This window comes from Giraffa tippelskirchi, chromosome X, assembly GCF_054371585.1.
Source record: "Giraffa tippelskirchi isolate mGirTip1 chromosome X, T2T-mGirTip1v1.2.pri, whole genome shotgun sequence".
Lineage (NCBI taxonomy): Eukaryota > Metazoa > Chordata > Mammalia > Artiodactyla > Giraffidae > Giraffa > Giraffa tippelskirchi.
Genome location: NC_137289.1, coordinates 94,693,148 through 94,719,945, shown reverse-complemented (window position 1 = coordinate 94,719,945; position 26,798 = coordinate 94,693,148). Strand labels below are relative to the sequence as shown.

The 26,798-nt window shown below is 43.4% G+C and overlaps 2 pseudogenes across 1 annotated transcript; both read left to right on the top strand.

Moving 5' to 3' along the window:
* On the top strand, positions 1–26,670 carry LOC145535701 (zinc finger protein 510-like; annotated as a pseudogene).
* On the top strand, positions 1,596–3,289 carry LOC145535410 (casein kinase I pseudogene; annotated as a pseudogene). Its single transcript, XR_014075405.1, has 2 exons — positions 1,596–1,806; positions 2,031–3,289. The product of XR_014075405.1 is annotated as a casein kinase I pseudogene (transcript).
* Positions 26,671–26,798: the final 128 nt, after the last annotated feature.

Below are 26,798 nucleotides of genomic sequence, written 5' to 3'. Positions count from 1 at the left end.
ATGACAAATGGTGTAAATATTTTGTAAGAGGCTTCAAAATGTTTATACGTGGAAACATACTTACAGGAAAAGCATAAATTGGTTGCTGTTTGGCTTCTTTTTCCCTCTTATTTTTGTATTGTGGTCATTTCCTATGCAAATAATGGAGCAAACAGCTGTATAGTTGTAGAATTTTTTGAGAGAATGAAATTGTTTATATATATAAACGACAATTTTTTTTTTTTTGAAAATAAAAAGTGCCTAAAAGAAAAAAAAAAAAAAAAGAAACACCTAAAAAGACATGGCAGTGGCTTTGGAATTGGGCAGCGGGTAGAGGCTGGAAAAATTTGTAGGTGCTTGATGGAAAAGGCTAGGTTGCCTCAAAGAAACTGGTGGGAGAAATAGGAATAACTGTGTTTTTGCTGAGGTCTCAGATAGGCTTCCCAGGTGACGCTGGGATGGCAGGAAGGCTCCTGCCGATGCTGGAGACTCGGGTTCCATCCCCGGGTCACGAAGAACCCCCAGAGAAGGAAAGGGCAACCCACTCCAGTTTTCTTGCCTGGAGAATCTCACGGACAGAGGAGCCTGGCGGGCTACAGTTCATGGGGTTACAAAGAGTCGGACCCGACTGAAGCGAATTAGCACACAGCACTGGCCAAGGAACCTAGCGTGTCTGGTACCTACCTGTTTAAAAAATGAATTCTAGGTATTTCCTAAAAGAACTAGAAGATTTAGAAAAGCTAATTTAATCTTAATTTCTGAATAATTCTTTACTGATTGAATTTAACACATGTTGAATACGAGAAATTAATAGCTTTAGCTATTTTTACCCTGCACAGTGTTAGGTATAACTAGGTATTTAATAAGCATAGCATATCATGGCGAAAATCATTCAAGACAACTAACTTCCTAGATCTCTTCCATCCAACCCCCAGTGCTGACCATGTCACCTTGAATGGGACTGTATTGTAACAGGGGTCATTCGAGGACGTCACTGTGGGCTTCAGCAGGGAGGAGTGGCAGCACTTGGCCCCTGTACAGAGGTGCCTGTACCGGGATGTGACACTGGAGACCTACAGCCACCTGTGCGCGGTGGGTAAGTAAGCACAGCTGCCCTGTGCACCTGCCAGGGGCCTCAGAGAGGCTGCTTCCATTCTCAGCTGCTGAATGCTCTGGGGCATCCGAAGTGTGTAATGGTGTCATCCTTGATTTGCCCGAGGTACTTCCGTCCTTTTGCACTTCTTTGAATATTACTCTATTCCCAGGGAAATGGGATCCCTTTCCTGAAGAGCAGATAGAAGTGTGGTTGAAAGGCCCTGAAACCCAATGACCCGGACCCAATCCTGTATCGTGTCCTGTTCACAGGGAACCAAGTTCCCAAACCAGAGGTCATCTTCAAGCTGGAGCAAGGAGAGGGCCCATGGACATTGCAGGAGGAAACCCCACATCACAGCTGCTCAGATGTGTGAGCTGAGGAGATGGGGGACGTGGAGTAGATCTGTTTTTCTAGGAGAGGCTGATGCCTTTGAAAGGCTCTGAAGAGAATCTGGCTTGAAGGTTCTAAGAGCGCCCGTGATCCCTTTCCCAGAGTTCTCTGCGCCACGAAGCGCCCTCCTGGAACTCGGGGCAGTTTGTGTTGGCTGCAGCCGTTGTACCAAGATGGCAGCGTCGGCAGGGTGACGAGGGATCTCGCCTGGCCTGACCGGAGCCGGCGGCCGTGGTGGCAGCGGTATCGCCACCGTAACTTCACGGCTCCCCAGCCCCCGAATTCGCCGCGAAAGCGAGGCCGCGGCCGCCGCCAGAAACAAGTGGCTCAGCCTGCTAAAGGTGAGAACCCCCTTAACAATCTGAGGGCTGGTGAAAAGAAACCTGACAGTAGCGGTGGTCAGGTTCCCCTTGGCCGATTCTGGGCCCTGTAACGCTGAGAAACAGCCAGCGTTTTCTGTTCCTAGCCTGCCTTCACAGCCTTGCTCCGTGGACGAGCCCTACGGGCGTCCATCGTCCCCTTAGAGGTGCTGGGGCTTAACCCTAACGCCATCTTTGTCTCTCAGGATGGCGAGCAGCAGCGGATACAAGGCTGATTTCATTGTCGGAGGGAGATATAAACTGGTACGGCACATCGGCTCTGGCTCTTTCGGGGACGTTTATTTGGCAATTGACCTCACCAACCACGAAGAAGTGGCTGTAAAATTAGAATCACGGAAGGTGAGGCAGCCGCTCTTGATACATGAAAAGGAACTCTACAGCATCCTTGAGGGTGGGGTTGGCATCCCCCAGATACGGTGGTGTGGTCAGGAAACAGTATACAATGTGCTAGTGATGGATCTTCTGGGACCCAGCCTCGAAGACCTCTTCAATTTCTGTTCAAGAAGGTTCACAATGAAAACTATACTGATGCTAGCTAATCAGATGATAAGTAGACTCGAATATGTCCATACGATGAATATGATACATAGAGATATTAAACCAGAAAATTTTGTAATCGGGACTGGGCAGCAGTGGAATAGGTTGTTCCTTATTGATTTTGGTTTGGCCAAGAAGTACAGAGACAGCAGGACAGGGCAACACATACCCTATAGAGACGGTAAACATCTGACTGGAACGCCCGACTTTGTCAGCCTCAACACACATCTTGGGGGTGAACAAAGTCGCCGAGATGACATGGAATCGTTAGGATATCTTTTGATGTATTTTTGTAGAGGCAGCCTGCCATGGCAGGGACTAAAGGCTCCAACAATGAAGCAAAAATGTAAAATGATTAGCAAAATTAAGACGACCACGCCTGCTGAAGTCTTATGTGACGGATTTCCTGTAGCATTTGCCATGTACTTAAAGCACTGTCGTGGGCTGTCCTTTGAGGAAGCCCCAGATTATACGTACCTGAGGCGGCTATTCCGCACTCTTTTCAGGACCCTGAATTACCAACATGACTATGCATTTGATTGGATAGTGTTAAAGCAGAAAGCAGCACAGCAGGCTGCCTCTTCAAGTGGGCAGGGTCAGCAGGCCCAAACCCGGACAGGCAAGCCAAGTGACAAAACCAAAAGTAAAGTGAAAACTTCTCAAGCATGAATCAAGGAACAGAAGACGCAGAGCAGGAGATTGGAGCAGGAAATTAATTTCCCTATAAACGCTTTGGTCAGCAGAGATGTGGTGTCTCCTGAAGGCTCTGTAATTAGTGAAACATGGTATCTGGTTTTCTATATCACTTTTTCAAGTGGAAAAGTTCACTAAATGCTTGACACACACAAATTGGTGGGAAAATTGTGCCTATGCCAGTTTTAATTAAAATCGTTTATTTTGAACTCGACTGCTTTGAGAGATCTCATTTCAGAAGAACAACCCGTACAGTCTTTAAGCACAGTTGCTATGGCTGTAAATGCATTCTGAGGGTTTATCCAACCCTGGGGTTTGCAAGTTGTTCACTTAAAACATTCTTTAAATGGTTGGCTACTTGTTTGCAAGCCAGCTGTTATGGTAGCAATCCAAGATTCCAGTGTTTGATCATATGAAAGACTGTGCCTGCTTACCTGTGCTAGAAATAACAGCATCTTAAGTGAAGGCTTAAGAAAAACTTAGTGACCACTAGATTACCCTTAGGACTGCATTAATTCTCTAATGTTCTTGGTATTTAAGAAAAAGCATATTTGTCACAGAATTTTAGTTAACATCTTACAACTGAACATGGATATATGTTTAGGTAAACTAGTCACTATAAACATCTACATGATCTGGAACTTGTTTTTACTTGGAAACGAGAGCTTTTTGGTTTACAGATTCACTAAAAACTGTAAACTGTTTCTGTAAAAAAATAAAGTCTCTAAACTTTTAGGGTTGCTTAGGCAGAGTTGACAGAAGCCCCTTTAATACTTAAATGCCATGTCCTAGTATGACCCTTGGGAATATCCATTGTCTTCTTTGCTTGGCTTTTTGGCAGGAGAGCTATCTGCCCTTCTCCCCCTACCCCTGTACTCTAGATCACATGCCACGCTACCATCTCAGGCACCTTGCTTTCCTAGTTATTTTTTTCCTTCCCTACTACTTGGTGCTTCTTTTGTCCTGCCCCCCTCCCCACCATAGTGTTTGTCCTTATGTGTTCGGATTTCATGGCTCTGCTTCCTTTCAAAAGAACCAATTCCTGCCCTTGCTCCTGCCAATCCCTTTCCATTTCCTCTCCAGCTTCTCAATGTCATCTAAAACCAACCTCATTTTGTTTTATATATGTCAACTCTGACATCAGATTGTATACTCTTGCTCATCACCCTATACCTCATCCTCAGCTGCTAACTTTGTGGTGTTTCAATTTCTCTTATAATCTGCTACTTTGAATGTTAATTGGATTTGTTATCCATGTGGGGTTCCATTCTGTGAAGTGCTTGTTCTTATTGTTCTATCCATTTGTAACTGTAGATATTTTGCGTTTTCCTTGTTGATGAGTACCTTGTTTTCTTTTTACAAACTTTTTTCCTTCCATTCCCTTTAACTGAAAGGCGCTGTCTACTGTCCTCTGCTCCTCCCTTGCTTAATGGAATCTTCCATCCATTCTGAACACGTTTTATTTTCCTGTTCTACTGACTCATATAGTGATACCCTTAGTCCTTGCATTATGTCTGTACCTTAGTACCAAAATTTACCTATGTGGAGTGACATTCCTCACTGTGCAGTTCTTTCACTCTAAATATATTATTAACTGGAATCATCATTGCCCAAATCAGATATTGTTCTCCAATATTCTTCACTCTGCAATTCCTCTTTTTTTCTCTTTTTGAAAGTGTTATTTAAATGCCCCCCCCTTTTAAGTCCCATCTCTGTCACCACAACACAAGTCCATATTGTATCCTGGTTGAATCATTCTGTTCTTAATGGGATAACTAATTCCATTTTTTGACAAGTTTATTTTAAGTGCTACTGACAGATATCATTACCTAAACCATGACATTTATCTTGTGCTAGCCTTATGAAATAAAATTGCAGTTACTCCCTATTATGTAGCACATGATAATGAAACTTTGCTCTTAATGACAGCAGGCCCCTTATTTCTAACTCAAACTTGTATCTGTATATCTTCCACAACTCATGTTTAACTCCAGTTTTCTTAATGCTTCCTACATAGGAAATTTCTCTCTGTGCCTGGGCTATTGATTATTTAGGGCTCTATTTAGATACAGGCTTCACCTGTTCCATAAAATTGGGCCCTTAATCACTCCAGTATCTAATATATTTTTTTCCTTTTCTCACCCCCACCATCCCATAGAACTCAGAGCAAATGAAAACTTTCCCCCCTCTATTTAATTTTTAATTTAATTGGAAGGAAAAAGTTTGGATAAAGAAAAGAAGGTACTCATCAAGAAGGAAAATGCAAAATATCTACAGTTACAAATGGATAGAACAATAAGAACAAGCACTTCACGGAATGGAACCCCACATGTATAAGAAATCCAATTAACATTCAAAGTAGCAGATTATAAGAGAAATTGAAACACCACAAAGTTAGCAGCTGAGGATGAGGTATAGGGTGATGAGCAAGAGTATACAATCTGATGTCAGAGTTTGTTTGTTTGTAGAGATGACACATTCACAAACTTTGAAATTCAGATGTGTGAAAGAGTAGACACTAAAACATCTCACTCTCACCTCTACGCTCCGGTTCTCTTCCCCGGGGACTACCCATGTTAATCATTTTTTTGCTTTCTTTCCAGAAATATATCTTTAAAGATAATGTTTTTCGATTGTGTGGTACATGATTGTATTCCATCCTATACCTATGAGGAAACTTTAAACAATTAATAATATTTTATCCTTAAATTTTCTAGTGGAAAAATGGAGCAAACAGTTCAAGTACTGACATTAATAGTGTTTTGGAGATGTTTCAGTGGGTTTTTATTTTTAAAGTGTGTCAAAAAGAGTTCGTTAGTAGGAAGGGGGAAATGGCTTGAAAACAAAAAAGAATTCAGCCTTGTGCATTAATCACTCTAGTGAAGGAGACAGCTCTCCCTCAAAAAGCATCAAGGCGGGCAGCATAGATAAAGTCTGCTTTTAACATTCAGAGAAAATTATGTCTCCCTAAAGTTGTGGTGAGACTGTGGACTAATTTTCAGAGCATAGTGCTCTTAACTGGTCTATGAATCACATATGTATTTTGAACTGGCACAAAGGGCAGAAAGAGCCAAATGAATGGAAGACGTGTATGTGAATAATTATTGGAGTGGGGAATAAGCTGGATGTTTTGAGGACACTTTCATGACTCGCGGCTTCCCTCATAGCTTGGTTGTTAAAGAATCCGCCTGCAACACAGGGGACACCGGCTTGATTCCTGGGTCAGGAAGATCCTCTGAAGAACGGATAGGCTACCCACTCCAGTATTTCTGGGCTTCCCTTGTGGCTCAGCTGGTAAAGAGTCTGTCTGCAATGTGGGAGACCTGGGTTCGATCCCTTGGTTTGGAAGATCCCCTGGAGAAGGGAAAGGCAACCCACTCCAGTATTCAAGCCTGGAAAATTCCATGGGACTGTTCAGTCCATGGAGTTGCAAAGAGTTGGACACGACTGAGCGACTTTCACTTTGGCAACTGGCAGAATACAAACTCACATTCATAGCTATGTTTCCAGACTGATGACTCTATTTATGTGCTGATAAGGAAGTCTATGGGCTCAGAATGTTAAAGATAATTATTTTCAGCACAGGCATCAACATTTTACATTGAATAGTGTTAGCTGTAACTAAATATTATTGGCTCTAGTGAATTTTGTACATATATACTAAATGAAGTAGAAAGTTGGAAGAAGTCTCAATCCATGCCTGTGAATCGGGATGCATAAGATCTCTAGAATAAATGAAATGAGGCTTGTGGATAAAAAGAGTACAGCATAGGAGTGAAAGAATAGTGAAGCTTGGCAGGGATAAGACAAAGTTCTAGATTTCACTATTTTAGCCTAACTAAAAGAGGAAAACAGACTGGATTTCATGATCTGATCAGGCTCAATATTTTAAAATTTAGTATAATGGGATAATAGCATAACTTATTCATTCTATTTAATATTAAAACCTATTGTATTTCATCTTCTGTACAAAGCATCAGTGATTTTCCCTTCCAGCTGAGTTGGTACGTTACTTAGGGTAAAGCTGAGCTGCTGGAAGAACTAAATGGGTACTATGTAGGTGCATGTTTAGTCACTCAGTCGTGTCCGACTCTTTGCGACCCCGTGGACTGTAGCCCACCTGGCTCCTCTGTCCATGGGATTTCCCAGGCAGCAATGCTGGAGTGGGTTTCCATTCCCTTCTCCAGGGGATCTTCCGACCCAGGGATGGAACCCGTGTCTCTTGTGTCTCCTGCACTAACAGGTGGATTCTTTATCATCTGAGCCACCAGGGAAGCCCCCAAATGGGTACCAGATAGACTATGTAAGTGGAGACGTGCTGCATTGTTTTAATCTCTCCTGCATATGACCCATGCCATCTTGAGAAAAGTATTTACTTGTTCTGGCCTTTAGTTTCCTTTTTAAATAATGTATAATAGTATCCAGCTCATATGGTTTCTGAGAGAATTAAATGAGTTTATATGTGTGTACCTACTTCTGTGTCACATAGGACAGTGCCTGGCATGTCCTAAAAACTATAAGTACATAGCATAAACAGAGAGCAATAGGAGTGTTCTCTATCATCATCATCCTCATCCTCATCTGCTTTCCCTGTGTCCAACCTGGATCACTTGCATGTAGCTCCTCTATATTTGGCTAACTGTTCTAAGTTTGAATTTTGCCTTCTTTTTCTCCTTTTAATAAAGACACCTGAGACTGAAATCATAGAGTAGATTACCGTAAAAGCTTCATTTCACAATGAGAAACTGGATGAATTCAAGAGGAATTATTCATTGTTTCTTTTTAATTAAAATGATTATTCATTTTAACGGAGAAGGCAATGGCGACCCACTTCAGTACTCTTGCCTGGAGAATCCTAGGGACGGTGGAGCCTGGTGGGTTGCCATCTATGGGGTCACACAGAGTCAGACATGACTGAAGCAACTTCGCAGCAGCAGCAGCAGCATTCATTTTAAACAAAAACTGTGACAATACAATGACCAGATAAATATAAGGGAAACTAAGATACACCTTTGTGTCATGTTGCTTTCATCAATAAGAACAGATTGAATAAGTATAGAGATTGTGAATATAAGTACACTGGAATAATAACTTACGTGAGCCCATAGTTAGTTCATAAGAACAACCCCTTAAACATGTGGCAGACCCTACTACAATACACTTAACGACAAGATTACTGTCGATAACACTCTGTCTTTTTCCTTAGGCCGACCCCTTTTCCAGTTTACACCTGTTGTTTGGTATAACCACTATTACTATTCTTAATGGCTGCATTGCACAGCTTGTGAGGTCTTAGTTCCCTGACCAGGGATTGAACCCAGATCCTCAGCAGTGAGACCACAGAGTCCTAATTACTGGACTGCCAGGAAGGAAGTCCCCCACCATAATTATTAACAATGCCCCTTCCCCATTCTAAAGTGCCCTGATTTAGATGATAAAGCACAAGGTTAACTCATCTACACTCCATAAGGAGATCAAACTTGTTTTTGAAATTCAATTATCAGGAAATATTTACCCTGGAAGAATTGGCATATTTTCTACCTGTGACCAATGTAAATCTTGCAAATGACTGCATTTCTTTTCCAGCTGCATCTAATAGGAAGGTAAGAAAGAAACTTATAGCTCAATTTTATTTACTTTGCAGGACTATCAGGCACAACTGTCTACACTCAAGATAGATCTTGGTGCTGACTTTGTTCATTCTCTCTATATCTCCTCTGACCTAAATTTATAGAGTCATAGCTGGACATTTTGCTTCAGGGATTCTTTTTTTTTTTCAAATAAATTTATTTATTTTAGTTGGGGGCTAATTACTTTACAGTATTGTAGTAGTTTTTGCCATACATTGACATGAATCAGCCATGGGTTTACATGTGTTCCCCGTCCTGGACCCCCCTCCCACCTCCCTCCCCATCCCATCCCTCTGGGCCATCCCATTGCCCCAGCCCTGAGTATTTGTCTCATGCAACAAACATGGAATGGGGTTCTGTTTCACATATGATATTATACATGTTTCCATGCTATTCTCCCAGAACGTCCCACCCTCACCTTCTCCCTCAGAGTCCATAAGACTGTTCTATGCATCTGTGTTCTCTTATTCTGTCTCGCATATAGGGTTATCATTACCATTTTTCAAATTCCATATATATGCATTAGTATACTGTATTGGTGTTTTTCTTTCTGGCTTACTTCACTCTGTATAATGGGCTCCAGTTTCATCCATCTCAATAGAACCGATTCAAATGTATTTTTTTAATGGCTGAGTAATATTCCATTGTGTATATGTACCACAGCTTCCTTATCCAGTCGTCTGCTGATGGACATCTAGGTTGCTTCCATGTCCTGGCTATTGTAAACAGTGCTGCGACGAACATTGGGGTACACGCGTCTCTTTCAATTCTGGTTTCCTCAGTGTGTATGCCCAGCAGTGGGATTGCTGGGTCATATGGCAGTTCTATTCCCAGTTTTTTAAGGAATCTCCACACTGTTCTCCATAGGGGCTGTACTAGTTTGCATTCCCACCAACAGTGTAAGAGGGTTCCCTTTTCTCCACACCCTCTCCAGCATTTATTGCTTGTAGACTTTTGGATAGCAGCCATTCTGACTGGTGTGAAATGGTACCTCATTGTGGTTTTGATTTGCATTTCTCTGATAACGAGTGATGTTGAGCATCTTTTCATGTGTTTGTTAGCCATCTGTATGTCTTCTTTGGAGAAATGTCTGTTTAGTTCTTTTGCCCATTTTTTGATTGGGTCATTTATTTTTCTGGAATTCAGCTGCAGGAGTTGCTTGTATATTTTTGAGACTAATTGTTTGTCTGTTGCTTCGTTTGCTATTATTTTCTCCCATTCTGAAGGCTGTCTTTTCACCTTGCTTATAGTTTCCTTTGTTGTGCAAAAGCTTTTAATTTTAATTAGGTCCCATTTGTTTAGTTTTGCTTTTATTTCCAATATTCTGGGAGGTGGGTCATGGAGGATCCTGCTGTGATTTATGTCGGAGAGTGTTTTGCCTATGTTTTCCTCTAGGAGTTGTATAGTTTCTGGTCTTACGTTTAGATCTTTGATCCATTTTGAGTTTATTTTTGTGTATGGTGTTAGGAAGTGTTCTAGTTTCATTCTTTTACAAGTGGTTGACCAGTTTTCCCAGCACCACTTGGTAAAGAGATTGTCTTTTCTCCATTGTATATTCTTGCCTCCTTTGTCTAAGATAAGGTGTCCATAGGTGTGTGGGTTTATCTCTGGGCTTTCTGTTTTGTTCCATTGATCTATATTTCTATCTTTGTGCCAGTACCATACTGTCTTGATGACTGTGGCTTTGTAGTAGAGCCTGAAGTCAGGCAGGTTGATTCCTCCAGTTCCATTCTTCTTTCTCAAGATTGCTTTGGCTATGCTTCAGGGATTCTTAAAGGCCCCCTAAAGACACTGGGAAAGCAATGGATGCAAAAAAACAAATACATGAATTAATGATAGCTCATTAAAAACTTGGTTACTTCCTGCTTTTTTGGGAAGGAGCTTGGTCTGTGAAGTCATAAGTGTTGTAGAGATCAGATCCACCCGTCTGAAAACACCCACACTTCAGCTGGGGGTCGCACCCTGTGGGAGACCCAAGGAGCACCATATTTCTATGGCCACAAGCTGTGTATCTGTAACTGATATGATTGTGTGACACTTAGAAAAGGCAGGTTTCTCACTGGGACTAAGTGTACCGACTATCCCCTCCTAAGTCGTTAAATATTTTTCCTTACACCCTGATCCAAGACTTCAATTTCTAGAAATCAGTCACGTATATGAAGAAAGATTTAAGTGCATAAATGTAACTACAGTGGTATTAATTGTCAAAACCCAAACTATCCTTCATGCATGTTTACTAACAGTATCAGTACAGTTCATTCGCTCAGTTGTGTCCAAATTTTGCGACCCCAGGGACTGCAGCACGCCAGGCTTCCCTTTCCATCACCAACTGCCGTAGCATGCTAAAACCCATGCCCATCGAGTTGGTGATGCCATCCAACCATCTCATACTCTGTTGTCCCCTTCTCCTACAGCCTTCCATCTTTCCCAGCAACGGGGTCTTTTCTAATGAGTCAGTTACTCACAACAGGTGGCCAAAGTATTGGAGCTTCAGCTGCATCATCAGTCCTTCCAATAATATTCAGGACTCATTTCCTTTCAGATTGACTGGTTGGATCTCCTGGCAGTCCAAGGGACTCGCAAGAGTCTTCTCCAACACCAAAGTTCAAACGCATCAATTCTCTGCCCGTCAGCTCTCTTTATGGTCCAACTCTCACATCCACACATGACTACTGGAAAAACCATAGCTTTGACTAGACGGACCTTTGTGGGCAAAGTAATGTCTCTGATGTTTTTCATGCTCTCTTGGATTGTCATAGCTTTTCTTCCAAGAAGCAAGTGTCTTTGAATTTCATGGCTTCAGTCACCATCTGCAGTGATTTGGAGCCCAAGAAAATAAAGTCTCTCACTGTTTCCATTGTTTCCCCATCTATTTGCCATGAAGTGATGGGACCGGGTGCCATCATCTTCGGTTTTTGAATGTTGAGTTTTAAGCCAGCTTTTTCACTCTCCTTTTCCACTTTCATCACGAGGCTCTTTAGTTTCTCTTTGGTTTCTGCCTTAAGGGTGCTGAAATTTGCACCTGTGAAGTTATTGATATTTCTCCCGGCAATCTTGATTCCAGTTTGTGCTTCATCCAGCCAGGCATTTCCCATGATGTACTCTGCATAGAGGTTAAACAAGCTGGGTGACAGTATACAACCTCGACGTACTCCTTTCCCGGTTTGGAACCAGTCTGTTCTACCACGTCCAGTTCTAACTGTTGCTTCTTGACCTGCATACAGATTTCTCAGGAAGCAGGTCAGGTGGTCTGCTATTCCCATCTCTTGAAGAATTTTCCAATTTGTTGTGATGCACACAGTCAAAGGCTTTAGCATAGTCAATAAAGCAGAAGTGGATGTTTTTCTGGAACTCTCTTGCTTTTTCGATGATTCAACGGATGTTGCAATTTGATCTCTGGTTCGTCTGCCTTTTCTAAAAGCAGCTTGAACATCTGGAAGTTCATGGTCCACGTACAGTTGAAGAAGCCTGGCTTGGAGAATTTTGACCATTACTTCGGTAGCGTGTGAGGTGATTGCAATTGTGCAGTAGTTTGAACATTCTTCGGCATTGCCTTTCTTTGGGATTGGAATGAAAACTTACCTTTGCCAGTCCTGTGGCCACTGCTGAGTTTTCCAAATCTGCTAGCATTTGAGCACAGCACTTTCAGAGCATCATCTTTTAGGATTTGAAATAGTTCTACTGGAATTCCATCACCTCCACTAGCTTTGTTCATAGTGGTGCTTCCTAAGGCCCACTTGAGTTCACACTCCAGGTTGTCTGGCTCTAGGTGAGTGATCAGACCATCATGGTTATCTGGTTCATGAAGATCTTTTTTGTATAGTTCTCTGTATTCTTGCCACCTCTTCTTAATATCTCCTGCTTCTGTTGAGTCCATAACATTTCTGTCCTTTATTGTGCCCATCTTGGCATGAAATGTTCCCTTGGTGTTTCTAATTTTCCTGAAGAGATCTCTAGTCTTTCCCATTGTGTTGTTTTCCTCTATTTCTTTGCATCGATCACTGAAGAAGGCTTTCTTATCTCTCCTTGCTAGTCTTTGGAACTCTGCATTCAAATGGGTATATCTTTCCTTTCCTCCTTTACCTTTAGCTTCTTTTCTTTTCTCAGCTATTTGTAAGGCCTCCTCAGACTACCATTTTGCCTTTTTGCATTTTTTTTACTTGGGGATGCTCTGGATCAGTGCCTCCTGTACAATGAACCTCTGTCCATAATTCTTCAGGCACTGTGTCCTTTGGATCTAATCCCTTGAGTCTATTTGTCACTTCCACTCATAATCGTAAGGGATTTGATTTAGGTCATACCTGAATGGTCTAGCGGTTTTCCCTACTTTCTTCAGTTAAAGTCAGAATTTGGCAATAAGGAGTTCATGATCTGAGCCACAGTCAGCTCCCGGTCTTGTGTTTGCTGACCATATAGAGCTTCTCCATCTTTGGCTGCAGAGAATATAATCAACCTGATTTTGGTATTGACCATCTGGTGATGTCCATGTGTAGAGTCTTCTCTTGTGTTGTTGGAAGAGGGTGTTGCTATGAGCAGTGCGTTTTCTTGGCAAAACCCTGTTAGCCTTTGCCCTGCTTTGTTTTGTCCTTCCAGGCCAAATTTGCCTGTTACTCCAGGTATCTCTTGACTTCCTGCTTTTGCATTCCAATTGCCTATAATGAAAAGGACATCTGTTTTGCGTGTTAGTTCTAGAAAGTTTTGTAGGTCTTCATAGAACTGTTCAACTTCCGCTTCTTCAGCACTACTGGTTGGGGCATAGACTTGGTTTACTGTGCTACTGAATGGTTTGCCTTGAAACGAGCAGAGATTATTCTGTCATTTTTGAGATTGCACCCAAGTATCAGACTCTTGCACATCAGACTCTTTCACTGACTGTGAGGGCTACTCGATTTCTTCTAAGGGATTCTTGCCCACAGTGTTAGATATAACGGTCATCTGAGTTAAATTCACCCATTCCAGTCTATTTTAGGTCACTGATTCCTAAAATGATTCCTAGATTGACAGTATATTGGTTATAAAAATGATGATACATGCAAAAACTCAATATTATGCAACTGTTAAATTTGCATACAAAAATATTTGCCGACATGGAGAAATGTTTAAGTTAGTGTAAAGAGCAAAAAATGAAGGTAAACAAACAATTCTAATTTTCATATAAACTAAGTGTGCATATATTACTAATATATTAAACACTCAGGAACAGACACACATGCACATACACAGAAAAAATGTCTGAAACCATAAACATCAAAACGTTAATAGAATTGATAGTTAGGTGATAATAGAGTTAGAGGTCATTTTAATTTTCTTCTTTCTACTTAGATTGTGTCACTTCCTGTTACAAAAATGAAACTATTTTTATATAATCATATATATTAATATACATTTTTACACATTTATAAACATATATGAATCTATATAATAATATAAAATACATTTAACTATTTCAAATCCATATAATCAACAAAACTAAAGTAATGCAGTTTTATAACACATACTGTCTTACTGAGCTCCTGTGACAACCAGCCTGTCCCCGAAGTTGACAGCAGACTCGGGAGTGTCAGAAGAAGGGAGCTGTGGGGCAATGTCTGGCTCCCTCATTCTCCTCTGTTTGCAAAATTTCAAGGGGAACTTTTAGTGGGAAAGCTGGTCTTGGCTGGAGTGTGGGGAGGGTGGAGGACACAGTCAGGAGACCTGGCTCCAGTTCATTACAGTCACAACCCCAGGGACCTGGGCAACTCATGTACCTTCTCAGGCCACTTTATTCATCTTTGAGAAGAAGAGGAAGAACTAGAAGGGCCCTAGAGACTGTGTTCACCCTACTACCTGGCCATCCTCTAGGTTCCAAAAAAAAAAAAAAGGAATTTTCTGCCCTAGATCAGGGTAGAGGGGAAATTAGCAAATCCCCAAGGATCAGGAAAACAGAAGTTCGGGTGGTGATCAGCTGAGCCTTTGCCACAGAGCCAGTGGGGCGTGCTGGACATCAGGGGGCAATGTCTCCCAGGCTGGGGCTGGTGGTCACCCTACCTGAACATTGCTGCCTGCAGACACCCTGGACCTCCCCCTCTCCCCGGCTCTGGGGCTCACCCTTCATCCCACCTTTCCTCCATCAACTACATCACATTTTTCACTGAAACAGGCAGGGCTCTGGATGTGGGACACCAGCCACGTGGTACTCACGCTCAGCAGTGGGATGGTGATTCATCTCAGGGGCAGCAAGTCTGGAATCTGCCCCTCCTGTGACACACTTGCTCTGCCCTGAGGCCCTGCTGATCAATATCAGGTACCTCATTTAATTTTCACTGTAACCTTGCCAGCTACATGACAATGATGATCATTAAAACCATTTGGCAGCAGAAGCTGTTGAAGCACAATGAGGCTAAGTCAGTTATCCCAAGGTCACACTACTAGCAAGTAGAAAGACCAGGAAATACTGAAGCCAAGGTCAGCCGACTCCAAAGTCAGTCTGTGATTCTGAACCCCATACCGGGTCGGCTCCCAATAAACAATACTCCTATTATCCATCGTCTTCAAGATGCTCCGGCTGAAGGAGGACATCTTGTGGGCATAAACTGAGCTTCTGCATATTTCTGTGCACATCCACAGCAACCTGCTTGAATTTCCCTTTTCTGACAGAGGCCAAAACTCAAACTCATCCTCCCTCCTTTCTTAGACCCTGGAAACCAGGTGTGCACCAAGTCCCCCTGTGACTGACCAACTCAAAAATGTTGGTCTCTGCTCACCTCACGTCCCTGGCACTATACCCCTGATTCCTCTCGCTGCCAATCACTCACTGACCAGCAGAATCCACCCATGGATGCACTACAGGGACTGCCAGAGGACACTTCAAAGTCACTTGAATGGCCAGGCTCCTCATATTACTAATCCACAGTGATGACTATGACAACACTGAATAATAACCAACACAAGTGCAGCAGTGCCCCATCCCACGCAGGTTTCCAATTATCTGTCTCCCCAGACTACCAATTAATGACCCACGTAGTTTTGAAAACTGCCTCATGGAGCAGCCAAACACTGAACTTTCCTGATGGATGCTATGGTTTTCATTTCAGAAACCCACCTAGTATCTTTCACAAAATCACTGACCCTCCAGTCCCTACCTGTCTGTCTCCACATCCCCATAAACTGAGTTGTCGAAAACAACACATACTGATTATCTCATAGTTTCTGTGGGTCAAGATCCTAGGCACGGCGTAGCTCGATTGTCTGTTTCAGGGTCTCTCGTGTGGCTGCCATCAAGGTCTCAGCAGGGCTTGGGGCCTCATGCGAAGGCTCACCTGGGGAAGGATGTTTTTCCAAGCTCATTTATGTGGTTTTTTGCAGGATCCAGTTCATCTGGGCTGTTGGACTGAGAGCCTCAGTTTCATACTATTCGTCAAAGGCAATCCTGAGTTCCCTGCTATCTAGGCCTCCCCAACACGGCAAGTTGGTTCACTAAGTCCACAAGGAAGAGAGTCTGTTAGCAAGACACAAGCTACAATCTCTTGTAAGCAAATCACGAAGGTGGCATCTCCTTAGTGTTAAAGGTATGCTACTGCTTAGAAGTGAGTCACACAAATGGAGGGAATTACACAAAGTCTTGACTACCAGGAGTCTGGGATCACTGGGAGCCATCTTAGAAGCCACTTCTCATAGGCCATCAATAAAGAAGGACTCTTGGATACCTATATGTGTATGGCTGAGTCCCTTTGTTTGCCACCTGAAACTATCACAACATTGTTAATCTGCTACACTCCAATACAAAAATAAAAAGTGTACTTAAAAAGAAGGACTCTAGTGCAGAGATCCTATACCCACTCCCAAGAAAACACTCCTTAAAGCAAAAGAACAACAGGTTCAGACACTAAATAATTTGAAGACTCTTCCACCAGTTTACTCTATTTGATGAAAACACTAAAGGAAGTATTCTAAATAAATGAATACGGAATGAGAAGATAGACCTCAAAATAAGAGAGCAAAACAATGGTTAGCAACAACTGTTGTGGTAAAACATTTGCACATTCATGTAACTAGAGTTAAATTATGGTAAATAAAGTGATTGGGACCTTGAGGTACAAATACTAAGTAAGTTTTCTTGAAGCAGAATTGACTTACCCTAAGAAAAATACAGTCTTCCAAAGATCAGTATAAATATTGCTAGAAAAACCCAAAAATAATACTGTTCATCTTCCTGAGGCAAATACGGGTGATAAATATCCTTCTCTACAAGGAAAGGCTGATTATATTCTGATCAAATAATAGAGAACACATAAATCATGCCTGTTAGAAGTGACCCAATATATAATTGTACAATTAGTAAACATAAAAAGCATTAATGCGGTAAGGGGGAGGGACAAAAATGAACAGAAGCATCAAAGTATTAGGAAGAAGGAAAGAAAAACGTTGCATTTAGGAAACAGTAAAATTGATAATAAGGATGGTATAATAGAAAAGACAAGATTATCGTACTTACACGTATTTAAATGGACTAAAGCCGAAGACACAAGTGTGCGATGAGAGCAACAAATGCATACAGTTGAAAAGAAGCATACCTTAAACAGTGAGAAAAATAAGGTTTAGGCAAAGATACACAAGGTTGTGCATGCTCAGTTGCTCAGTCGTGTCTGACTCGTTGCAAGTCCTGGACTGTAGCCCCCAGGCTCTTCTGTCCATGGAATTTTTCAGGCAGGAATACTGGAGTGGAGCGCCACTTCCTACTCCAGGGGATCTTCCCGACCCAGGGATAGAACCCATCTCTCCTGCATTGCGGGTGGATTCTTTACCACTGAGTCACCTGGGAAACCCACACACAAGGTTAGTGGCTGCAAAATAAAAGAAGCAGTGATGATGTGCTTGGCAAAGTAAATTCAAGGTCAAAAGGACTCAACAAGCAAAACAGAGAAAACCTATAGTGGTGTTGTGCAAAAGAGCCTAAGATTGTGCAAAACTTTAGGGTTTCCCACCTCTACCTGCCAAAAACACAACTACAAAGAGAAATTTGTCTTAAAATATTACAACATTTATTCTATCTTTTGATAACAGAAGAGTTGGAACAGACAAAAAGACAAAAGTCAGAGTAAAGAAGCAGTAACTGTCAAACTAGATAGAAAAGTCCTAATGAGTAATCTGAACCTAACAGAAAATATGTTTTCTTACATCCATGAAAAGTCTTACAAAACTCACTTGAGTAATCTGGGCCACAAAGAAAATCTTGAGTCATATTTTGAGTATTCATATTCAACATGCTACATTCTCTCATCACAGTAAAAGCATAATTACAAATATAGAAAGGAAAGATAGCCAAAACTGCTTAAGCAGTTAGAAACTAAGAAACATTCCTCAAAAGGTAGAATCAGAGTGAGAAATCAATTCTGAAGTTGCACTTTTCAGACCAGAGTTTATGAGGTACAGCTGCATTAGAAAAACGTGTGTAGTTTCAAATCCTTTACTACTATAATAGACTGGAAAACAAAAAATAATAAAGTTAGGAATTCAATTCAAGAAAGAACAAAATGAAGCAAACACATACAAATGAAACACAAAACAAACAATCAAGGTGGCAATTAATCAAATGAAAGTTTACATAAATAAATATAAACTTAGGGAGTATAAATAAAACTAACATCTAATCTTATAATTATTTAAAGGGATTAGCTCCTGGAAAATATGATCAAGAAAGAAAAAAATACAATACTGGGAATAAAAAAAGGAGATATGGCACCAGATAGGGAGTGCATTAGATAACTAATATACTCGTGATGGTGGAATACGAGGTGTAAGTCTAGAGCAACATCCCGAAATATTTAGATGAAATATCTGAGTCCATGCAGAAGAAACAATAGTGAAAATTACTTGCCCCCCCAAAATCTCTGAGGGTCAAGTGAATATAAAAAGAACAGGAAGAGTAGTTGAAGTCTCTCATTGGAGGCATACCAGTCCCCACAGGCAGCGTTACTGGACACACCTCCACTGGCCTGGCAGGGCCTGGCAAAGGCAGATGTGGCAGAGGTCCCAATCCTCTTCTGGCAACCCTACAGGCATTAGGTAGACAGAGTCAGCTGGAAAGAGTAGACCCAGAGCAGGGTAGTGGGAAGAGGAGAACAAGACAGGATCAGAGGTCTGGGAGTGGGGGTGTGCATAGACCAGGACTCTACTGACAGGGGCCAAGGCTGACAGAAGGGCTGGGATCTCATGGTATGGTGAGGGGTGGAACAAGATGGGCAGGGGCAAGGGCACGATCGCATTGACACCTTGAACTCTCCTCAGTGTCCCAAAGCGGAATCATCACCTTTTCCCTCCATTGCAACATTTTTCCAGCACCTCTGGCCTGGGGAATGCCAAGAATTATACAGAAGTTGGTCAAAGTGCACTGATCAGGTGACAATGACAGAACTGATGGCCTGGGATGGGGGACTCAGGGTCACTGGTGCCCACTTTGTAGCCTCACCTCTCCCTTGACAGAAAAGGACAAACTGAGCTGAGTGTGCAGCACTTCTCAGCCAACTCCAAATGAGCCTGCCACCCAAGTAAAGCTGCACTGTGACCCACCACCATCGGAGGTGTGGAATTGAGTTTGTGGGCACAGAGACTGGATTAGGGGCCACCAGGAGATATTAAAATGTCTTGCTAATCTCAAGTTTCTAAACAAAACTCTGGCCAGTGGGAGATGAGCACAGGGCAGACCCTTTGGCCCCGCCCAGATTCAGGAAAGAGAGAGACGGGGGATAAGAGAAAGGACTGAAATGGGGAAATTTTAAAGACCAGTCCACCTTAAGGAGGCGTAGAGACAGGATACTAAATGGGGAACAGAGAAGCACAGAGAAACTTTGAGATGCCCTGAGAAAGACATGGTTATAGGAACAGGTGTGTGAGAAATTTGTAGTGTCTCCCTTGGACCAGGTATCGGGCATAGGACCTCAGTTGAGCAGAGCTCAGCTGTCTATTCTGGAGCGAAGGTCAGTGGTGAGTGGATCATGCTGGATTGCTTGGTGAAGCATCAGGGCCGGCAACCCTGTCCGATTCATCATGGCTGTGCGCTCCTTGTGTTCCTGCTCAACCAGCTCGTGCAACTGCGGGGGGTAAGTGTGAGAAGGGGCTTCTAGGATCCCATGCTGCCCCTCAGCCACACTCAGCCTCGTAACCTACCACACAAACATGCTCTAGGTCCACCTCGGCACGCCTCAGCTTCTCCCAGCAATAGTGGAGGTTGCAAAGGCATTTGGGGAGATGACAGAAATCATCAGTGACCTCAAAGACATTGTGCACTAGTGGACAACCACACACCTGATCATCTGGAGCCTGAGGGCAGAAAGAATAATGATGAGGTATGGAGGGGGGTGGCTATGGAGGGTGATCAGGCAGGTAAATGAGAGGAAGAGGGGGATTGGAGGGCAGTCGGGCAGAAGGAGAGGGCCGGGAAGTGACCTAGCAGGAAGGAAGAGAGGAATTCAGTGATTACTAGGTAAAGAAGAAGGGGGCAAAGCGGGTATGATCAAGCACGGAGGATGGAGGAAGAAGCTAAGCTGGGATGTAGGAAAGGGTGTGATGGGTAGGATGGATGGAAGAGTAGAAAGAGATCAAACAGGAAGGAGAGGAAGGATGGAGGGGAAGTCTGACAGGGAGAAGTAGATGAATGTGAGTGACAGCCGCCCAGTCATGTCCAACTCTTTGCGACCCCATGGACCCATGGAATTCTCTAGGCCAGAATACTGCAGTGGGTAGCCTTTGTCTTCTCCAGGGGATCTTCCCAAACCAGGGATTGAACCCGGGTCTTCCGCATTTCAGGCGGATTCTTTACTAGCTGGACCACAGTAGATGAATGGAGGTTGGTAAAACACAGAGGAGGTGAGGAATGGGGTCAGGAGTGTGGAGGGATGAGGGCTGATCAAGCAAAGAAGAAGGGATTTTGGAGATGAGAAGCAGGGAGAAGGTGACTGGACAAGTGAGGCAGCAAGAACAAAAACATAAATGAAGGGAAGTCCGAAATTCAAAAGAGAAGAATTGAGGGTGGCTTTTCAGGGATGGTTGGGGTGGAATGTTGGGCAGGGGCTAGGAAAAGAAAGTAGCTGGGCACGCAAGGAGACAGGAGGAACAGGAGATGGTTTTACTGAGCAGGAGAGGAATGGAGGCTAGACAGGCAGAAAGAGAGAGACAGGCAGAAAGAGAAATGTTTGGAGGGGTGTGGTCAGGCAAGGAGCTTATCAATAAAGAAACAGCAACCAGGCAGAGAGAAAAGTGAGACTAGAAGATGCCTGAGCAGTAGGGCGGGGGAGTGTAGGGGAGGTCAGGAAGAGAGGAGGGGACCCATCGAGATTGGTCAGTAGGTATGAAAGCAGTCAGGCAGAGGGAAGAAGGAATAGGAGGCACTTCAAGCATGGAGAACCAGAAGAAGAAGGTGGTCAGGTAGGGAGAAGGGGAGAAATGGAAGGTCATGAAATAGAGAAGGAAAAGTCTCACCTTGGGGTCCACTGAGGGCTTGGGACCTCTTACTCTGTGGGTTGTAAACATCTTAGAAGAGCCTTGTGGCTCTGGGGAGAGATTGAAAGTGAGGTGCTAAAGATGAAGAGGAGGGTGGTTTCACCCTGAACCCAGGCCACACTTTCTCCCAATCCCACCCAAGTGGGCTTCCCTGGTGGCTCCTCACACAAACCCTGCCCCCCAATTCACCCACTTTTGCCTCTGAGCCCACCCACATCCTGCCCTTGATCTTGCCCACCCTGCTCCTGCTCCTGTCCACATCATGCCTTGGAAGCTTCAGCTTCATCATCAGTCCTTCCAATGAATATTCAGGGATGATTTCCTTCAGGATTCACTGGTTTGATCTCCTTGTAGACCAAGGGACTCTCAAGAGTCTTCTGCAGCATGAATATTTACCAGAAAAGGCAAGCATAGATTAGCCTCAGGGAAAGTTATTGAAACCTGTAGTTCACTGGGTTCCACCTCCAAGGTTCCCTCAATCAGTTGACTTTGAGACTTTTCCCTAGTATTCCCTGGCTGAGGGTTTCGTCCTGGGCTTTCCTGATTCCCTTGTTCCGGCAGGTTCTGCATTCTCAGGAGTCTCTTTCTCCAGTCCCTCATCCAGTGTCTTGGCATACTGTAATAATGACATACAGTTTTCCCACCTAACTTGGCTCCCTTCACGTGTTGTCCAGAGTAGGGGTTCTTCCCTTAGAAAATAGCTGTAACCAAGTGGCTAACACAGTGATGTTTAACTGCTTCTTTTCTCCTTCCTTTTTCTCTAGCATGCCCCCAAATTGAGCAGCTGCTGCTAAGTTTTATGCAATTGTCTGTTCTAGGTTGAAGCAAACGTTGCTAGGACTAGTGGGTGATTTTGAACTGCCTCTGGATCCAGGCCGGTAAGTTGTGGGGTGATTTCTCCCAGCTCACTTTTCGTAGAAGGACTTCAAGTATGGCTATCTGCAGGCCTCTCAGTGGGTCCCTCAAGTCATTAGTTCTTCCATGGTTGTGGGAGGTGGCATATAGTCTGAGTCTTTTGGCCACCTTTCCCCCTGATATGCTGGGTTGCTTTTCGGTCCTGACATGCCTGCTCCATCAACCAACCACAGCCTGCTGCTTGCAGAATTCTGTGCAGCTACCAGGGCACATCCCAATGTTTGGGGCTGTAAATTGAAAACACACTGCCAGGTACTTGTGCAAACTTCTGTGGGTCTTTCCTGGGCCCACAAAAAGAATCCCTCAGTGAATAATGTAGGGAAGTTGAACAGCATGTAGATTTGTACTGTTTCAAGTCTGGGTAGCCACTTAATGGCATCAGTTTCATTGGCAAAGTGGTTAGGGAAGGCTAACTGTCTTGTCATTGAGTCAGGAAAAATGTAGAATTAGATGACTCTTGGGTTTCCTTTCCCATATTGTATTTTTCAGCCTAGCACCATTTTTGCTGGTCTTCCAAGTGACAAATCCCCATCCTGTAGCCACCATGGGAGGTGGGGTGGGGACACCATCTTTTATTAAAGTTCCCACTTACTCCTTAACAGTATTGCTTTCTCATCTCTGCTTTTCTAGCTATATAGTTTGTAGATAAGAAAATACTCTTGAAGGCCGAGATCTAGGCTAAGCCCGAAATGGAGTCAGAGCTGGGGCATGAGACTCACACACCTCACATAGGGCCGATAATTCATTACTGTCTCCTTGGCCTTCTTTGCAGGGAAATCTATTTAACTGCCCATCTTGAAGATCATAGTTTTGCCTTCACTAGAAGTCTGATCGAGGTGTGAAGATAAAGAGATGCTATGGAAAGGGACCAAAATGAGGGGAGACAGCAGAGAAAGGAGGAGGAGGATTTGCAGAAAGAGAAAGTGACTTTAATTCTCCCATTTCCTCTTCCATTTTCCTACATCTTCCCAAATAATGTTTAACCTTCTTCCTAGGATGATACTCATCCTGTAAACACAAGTAATTCCTTTGCTGGGGATGAAAGTGCAAGTGTTAGTCGATCAGTCGTGTCCACCTCTTTGCAACACCATGGACAGTAGCCTGCCAGGCTCCTCTGTCCGTGGGATTCTCCAGGCAAGAATACTGGAGTGGGTTGCCATTCCCTTCTCCAGGGGATCTTCCTGACCCAGGGATTGAACCCAGGTATCCTGCATTGCTAGCAGATTCTTTACCGTCTGAGCCACCAGGGAAACCTGGGCAAGAGGTTCTTCTAAAAACCACCGCATGTGTTAATTCATCCAAATTAATGGAAGCATCCTCAGGCCAACATAAGCCTGCATTTTCCTTTCAAATGGATTCCCTTCCAAATGTCATCTAGAGCTCTAGTGGCCATTCAAGAGAGATCTGCAGGCAACATCTGGGCTTCCCATCTTTCCCACCATTAAAGCTGATGGTGACCCTGATGGATTTTTAGGTCCTGTATTATGCATGCTTACTCAAAAAAAAATCTAGAATTTGGACAGTGAGATCCATGCAGGTAGTATTGGAAAAGAGCAAAGAGCTAAGGGGGAGGCATTTTATAATTCATCTTCACTGGTCTGCTCAGTTCGGGAAATTTCAGGCCATCCCAGCCTCATCAGCAAACTGGGAAAATTAAAAATACAGTCTCCTGAAAACGCAGGAGATCTTCTCCACAAATGGAGAATAGAGACAGAATGATTTCATTACTGAGTATTAAACCAGACTGTGCTTGGCATCATGCGCAATCTGCTAATCAGACTGCAAAGGTAGCAAGAAATCAACCTTTTGCTTAACTGAGCATACACAGTCCAGTACCTGAATGTTCTTAAGAAGAACGACAACTAGTGGTCCTGCAAGAGGACCTGAGACCACCATTTTCTCTACATTCTCTTGTAGTTCATCCTAAGCTCAGCTGGTCATGGTAGTGGCATCTGTGCCAGTTAATTGTCTTTATCCGAAGGCAGAGTCAGACTTCTCCTGTCTCTTATGACAAGCAGGTATCAAGGAAAGATAAGCAAGCCTTCCTAAGTGATCAATGCAAAGAAACAGAGGGAAACAATAGAAAGGGAAAGACTAGAGATGCCTTCAAGAACATTAGAGATACCAAGGGTACATTTCATGCAAAATTGCGCACAATAAAGACAGGAATGGCATGGACCTAACAGAAGCAGAAGATATTAAGAAGGGGTGGCAAGAGTACACAGAAGAACTACACAAAACAGATGTTAATGACCCAGATAACCACGATGGTGTGATCACTCACCTAGAGTCAGATATCCTGGAAGTCAAGATATCCTGAAGTCAGATATCCTGAAGTCAAGTGGGTCTTAGGAAGCACCATTATGAACAAAGTTAGTGGAGGTGATGGAATTCCAGCTGAGCTATTTCAAATCCTAAAAGATGATGCTGTGAAAGTGCTGCGCTCAAATGCCAGCAAATCTGGAAAACTCAGCAGTGGCCAGAGGACTGGCAAAGGTCAGTTTTCATTCCAATCCCAAAGAAAGGCAATGGCAAAGAATGCTCAAACTACCACACAATTGTACTCATCTCAAACACTAGCAAATTAATGCTCCAAATTCTCCAAGCTAGGCTTCAACAGTACGTGAGCCGAGAATTTCCAGATGTTCAAGCTGCTTTTAGAAAAGGCAGAGGAACCAGAGATCAAATTGCCAACATCCGTTGGATCATAAAACAAGCAAGAGGATTCCAGAAAAACATGCATTTCTGCCTTATTGACTATGCTAAAGCCGTCGACTCTGTGGATCTCAACAAACTATGGAAAATTCTTCACGAGATGGGAATACCACACCACCTAAGCTGCCTCCTGAGAAGCCTGTATGCAGGTCAAGAAGCAACAGTTAGAACTGGACATGGAGGAACAGACTGGTTCGAAATTGAGAAAGGATACGTCAAGCCTGTATATTGTCACCCTGCTTATTTAACTTCTATGCAGAGTACCTCATGGGAAATGCCTGGCTGCATGAAGCACAAACTGGAATCAAGATTGTCGGGAGAAATATCAATAACTTCACATGAGCAAATTACACCACCCTTAAGGCAGAAACCAAAGAGAAACTAAAGAGCCTCATGATGAAAGTGGAAAAGGAGAGTGAAAAAGCTGGCTTAAAACTCAACATTCAAAAAACAAAGATGATGGCATCCTGTCCCATCACTTCATGGCAAATAGATGGGGAAACAGTGGAAACAGTGAGAGACTTTATTTTCTTGGGCTCCAGAATCACTGCAGATTGTGACTGCAGCCACAAAATGCAAAGATGCTTGCTCCTTGAAAGAAAAGCTATGACAATCCAAGAGAGTGTGATAAAAATCAGAGACATTACTTTGCCCACAAAGGTCCGTCTAGTCAAAGCTATGGTTTTTCCAGTAGTCATGTATGGATGTGAGAGTTGGACCATAAAGAGAGCTGAGAGGCAGAGAATTGATGCTTTTGAATTTTGGTGCTGGAGAAGACTCTTGCGAGTCCCTTGGACTGCCAGGATATCCAACCTGTCAATCCTAAAGGAAATGAGTCCTGAATATTCATTGGAAGGACTGATGCTGCAGCTGAAGCTTCAATACTTTGGCCACCTGATGTGAATAACTGACTCATTAGAAAAGACCCTGTTGCTGGGAAAGTTTGAAGGCTGTAGGCGAAAGGGACACAGAGGATGAGATGGTTGCATGGCATCACTGACTCGACAGACATGAGTTAGAGCAAGCCCTGGGAGTTGGTGATGGACAGGGAAGCCTGGCGTGGTGCAGCCCATGGGGTTACAAGGAGTCAGACAGGACTGAGGGACTGAACTGAACTGAACTGTGTTCCAGCTTAGAGCCAGGGCCTGAGGCTAAGGTGCCAGGATGACAGAGAGACAGAGCACTGTCTGCTTTGGTGTTTATAGTTCAAGGAGATGGCTCCTAGGCCCAAAAGAAAATTATTCCCGGGTTGTTTTGCTGACAGAAGGCTTATGAACCCTTTTCAGATTTACATATGTACCCAAGGGGCAGAGGAAGGGTTTATAAATACCAGTTTTCTCAAGGAAATGTTCTAAGAAAAGGGAAGGAGGAAAAGGTCTCTTTCTCTTCTAGCAACAGGGAAGATTCCGTTTTTTAAAAACGGCTGTGAGTTTTAAAAGGCTGTGAGTTTCCTAAGCCTGAGTTCCCGCAGAGGTGACGCAGATCATCCTTGACAAATGCCTGCCTGTGCACTGAGTTGCCTTACAGGAAAGGACCCTGAGCCTGGGCAACCTGCTCCCTAAGAGAAGCCTGGAAACCAGCCTTGGAGTCATTTGCTGTAAGCACAAACCTGAGAAATGCCAGGGAAAGAGCACTCGGGGCCTTGCTTTCCTGTCACACTCAGCAAGATGTGTAGGAGCGCAAGAGACCCATGGAGGAGTGTCTTCCAAGTCCAGTGGGACAGAAAAGAAGGCCTAGGCGGTGACACAGCACTCCCAGTGCCATCAGTCTGTGCTGTACATTTGTTTACAGCCACAAAGTCTCAAATGGCCAGGGCCACCGGAGCAACATACATTCCGCTGGCGGTAATCCACAGTGAGCCTGCACCCCGCGCTGGTTTTTCCCACTGGCCAGACTGGGCCATTGTATTGATGCTTTACTGTCCTAATCTACCTGCCGCATCTTAGTCTTAATCAAGGCCGTAACTTCTCTTTGTCCTCCAGGGAT